The sequence below is a fragment of the Arachis hypogaea genome, chromosome 3 (assembly GCF_003086295.3).
Source record: "Arachis hypogaea cultivar Tifrunner chromosome 3, arahy.Tifrunner.gnm2.J5K5, whole genome shotgun sequence".
Lineage (NCBI taxonomy): Eukaryota > Viridiplantae > Streptophyta > Magnoliopsida > Fabales > Fabaceae > Arachis > Arachis hypogaea.
The window spans coordinates 55,129,391-55,133,009 of record NC_092038.1 but is presented as its reverse complement, the minus strand read 5'-3'; the positions used below and the strand labels follow the sequence as shown (position 1 = coordinate 55,133,009).

The window sequence follows — 3,619 nt, the reverse complement described above, 5'->3', positions numbered from 1 at the left end:
GTGTCTTGCATGCATTGTTATTTGATTCTTGTTGCATTTTGATTTTTTCTTATTATTAAAAATCCAAAAATATTTTTAATTTGTGTCTTCTCAAGTCAATAATACAGAGAATTGAAGGTTCAGAACATACAGCAGAGGAATTGCACAGAAAAAAGCTGGGCATTCAAAACGCCCAGTGAAGAAGGACAGACTGGCGTTTAAACGCCAGCCAGGATACCTGGTTGGGCGTTTAACGCCCAAAAAGGTATAGTTTTGGGCGTTAAACGCCAGAATGTGCACCATTCTGGGCATTTAACGCCAGGATGGCTCAAGAGGGAAGATTTTGTTTTCAAATCAATTTTTTTTTCAAGTTTTCAAAGTTTTTCAAAATCAAATCTTTTTCAAATCATATCTTTTCAGTCATATGTTTTCAAAATTGATTTCTTTCTATTTTCAAAGATACTTGCTATCAATTAATGATTTGATTCAACATTTCAAGTATGTTGCCTTTTCTGTTGAGAAAGGTTTAATATTTGAATCATATCTTTTCTTGATAGCCAAGTCATTGAATTTCAAAATCAAATCTTTTTAAAATATTTTTCAAATCATATCTTCTCAATCACATCTTTTTAAAAACTAATCAAACCCTCTTAACCACATCTTTTTCAAAATAGCTTTCAATCAAATCTTTTTGATTTCTAACTTCAAAATCTTTTTCAAAAATCACTTGATTTCTTTTCCACTTTCATTTTCGAAAATCAAGTAGTGTTTTTCAAAAATATTTTCAAAATCTTTTACTTAATTTTCGAAAATTACTTCCCTTCTTCTCACATCCTTCTATTTATGGACTAACACTATTCCTTAATGCAAAATTCGAACTCCATCTTCTTTGATAAGTTCGAATTTTCTACTTCTGTCTTCTACTTTTCTTTTCCTCTGACACCTAAAGGAATCTCTATACTGTGACATAGAGGATTCCACATTTTCTTGTTCTCTTCTCTTTCATATGAGCAGGAGCAAAGACAAAAGAATTCTTGTTGAGGCTGATCCTGAACCTGAAAGGACCTTGAAGAGAAAGCTAAGAGAAGCCAAAGCACAACTCTCTGTAGAGGACCTAACAAAAATCTTCAAAGAAGAAGAACACATGGCAGCCGAAAACAACAACAATGTCAACAATGCAAGGAAGGTGCTGGGTGACTTTACTGCACCTACTCCCGACTTCTATGGGAGAAGCATCTCTATCCCTGCCATTGGAGCAAACAACTTTGAGCTTAAGCCTCAATTAGTTTCTCTAATGCAACAGAATTGCAAGTTCCATGGACTTCCATTGGAAGATCCTCATCAGTTTTTAGCTGAATTCTTGCAAATCTGTGACACTGTCAAGACTAATGGGGTTGACCCTGAGGTCTACAGACTTATGCTATTCCCTTTTGCTGTAAGAGACAGAGCTAGGACATGGTTGGACTCACAACCTAAAGAAAGCCTGGACTCTTGGGAAAAGCTAGTCAATGCCTTCTTGGCAAAGTTCTTTCCACCTCAAAAATTGAGTAAGCTTAGAGTGGAAGTCCAAACCTTCAGACAGAAGGAAGGAGAATCCCTCTATGAAGCTTGGGAAATATACAAACAATTAATCAGAAAGTGTCCTTTTGATATGCTTTCTGAATGGAGCATCATAGGTATTTTCTATGATGGTCTGTCTGAACTGTCCAAGATGTCTTTGGATAGCTCTGCTGGAGGCTCTCTTCATCTGAAGAAGACGCCTACAGAAGCTCAAGAGCTGATTGAAATGGTTGCAAATAACCAATTCATGTACACTTCTGAAAGAAATCCTGTGAACAATGGGACTAGTCAGAAGAAAGGAGTTCTTGAGATTGACACTCTGAATGCCATATTGGCTCAGAACAAAATATTGACTCAGCAAGTCAATATGATTTCTCAAAATCTGTCTGGAATGCAAAATGCACCAAGCAGTACTAAGGAGGCTTCATCTGAGGAAGAAGCCTATGATCCTGAGAACCCTTCAATGGAAGAGGTGAATTACATGGGAGAATCCTATGGAAACACCTATAATCCTTCATGGAGAAATCACCCAAATTTCTCATGGAAGGATCAACAGAGACCTCAACAAGGTTTCAACAATAATAATGGTGGAAGAAACAGGTTTAGCAATAGCAAGCCTTTTCCATCATCTTCTCAGCAACAGACAGAGAGTTCTAAGCAGAATACCTCTGACTTAGCAACTATGGTCTCTGAACTAATCAAAACCACTAAAAGTTTCATGACTGAAACAAGGTCCTCCATTAGAAATTGGAGGCACAAGTGGGTCAGCTGAGCAAGAAAATTACTCAACTCCCTCCTAGTACTCTCCCAAGCAATACAGAAGAAAATCCAAAAGGAGAGTGTAAGGCCATCAACATGGCCGAATTTTGGGAGGAAGAAGAGGCAGTGAACGCCACTGAGGAAGACCTCAATGGACGTCCACTAGCCTCCAATGAGTTCCCCAATGAGGAACCATGGGAATCTGAGGCTCAAAATGAGACCATAGAGATTCCATTGGACTTACTTCTGCCATTCATGAGCTCTGATGAGTATTCTTCCTCTGAAGAGGATGAGTATGTCACTGAAGAGCAAGTTGCTAAATACCTTGGAGCAATCATGAAGTTGAATGACAAGTTATTTGGAAATGAGACTTGGGAGGATGAACCCCCTTTGCTCACCAAAGAACTGGATGACTTGTCTAGGCAGAAACTGCCTCAAAAGAGACAGGACCCTGGGAAGTTTTCAATACCTTGTACCATAGGCACCATGACCTTCAAGAAGGCCTTGTGTGACTTAGGGTCAAGTGTAAACCTCATGCCTCTCTCTGTAATGGAGAAGCTGGGGATCTGTGAGGTGCAAGCTGCAAAAATCTCACTAGAGATGGCAGACAACTCAAGAAAACAAGCCTATGGACTTGTAGAGGATGTTCTGGTAAAGGTTGAAGACCATTACATCCCTACTGATTTCATAGTCCTAGAGATTGGGAAGTGCATGGATGAATCCATCATCCTTGGCAGACCCTTCCTAGCCACAGCAAAGGCTGTGATTGATGTTGATAGAGGAGAGTTGATCATTCAAATGAATGAAGAATCCTTGGTGTTTAAGGCTCAAGGATATCCCTTTGTCATCATGGAGAGGAAGCATGAAGAGCTTCCCTCAAAACAGAGCCAAACAGAGCCCCCACAGTCAAACTCTAAGTTTGGTGTTGAACCCCCACATTCAAACTCTAAGTTTGGTGTTGGGAGGTTTCAACATTGCTCTGAGCATCTCTGAGGCTCCATGAGAGCCCTCTGTCAAGCTACTGACATTAAAGAAGCGCTTGTTGGGAGGCAACCCAATATATATTTTGACTATTTTCCTTTGTTATTTTATGTTTTTTTTTTGTAGGTTGATGATCATGAGATGTCACAAAATCAATGAAAAAAGCAAAAACAGAATGAAAAACAGGAAGAAAAATAGCACAACCTGGAAGACGCACCTACTGGCGTTTAAACGCCAGTAAGGTTAGCAGATGGGCGTTTAACGCCCAGTCTGGCACCATTCTGGGCGTTTAACGCCAGAAAGGGGCACCAGACTGGCGTTAAACGCCAGAAAAGGGCAA

General features: G+C 39.6%; 1 non-coding gene across 1 annotated transcript; it reads right to left on the bottom strand.

Annotated features, from left to right (window-relative positions):
- Window positions 1–1,528: 1,528 nt before the first annotated feature.
- LOC112793342 (small nucleolar RNA R71) lies at window positions 1,529–1,636 on the bottom strand. Its single transcript, XR_003198040.1, has one exon. It is a non-coding gene; the product is annotated as a small nucleolar RNA R71 (small nucleolar RNA).
- Window positions 1,637–3,619: the final 1,983 nt, after the last annotated feature.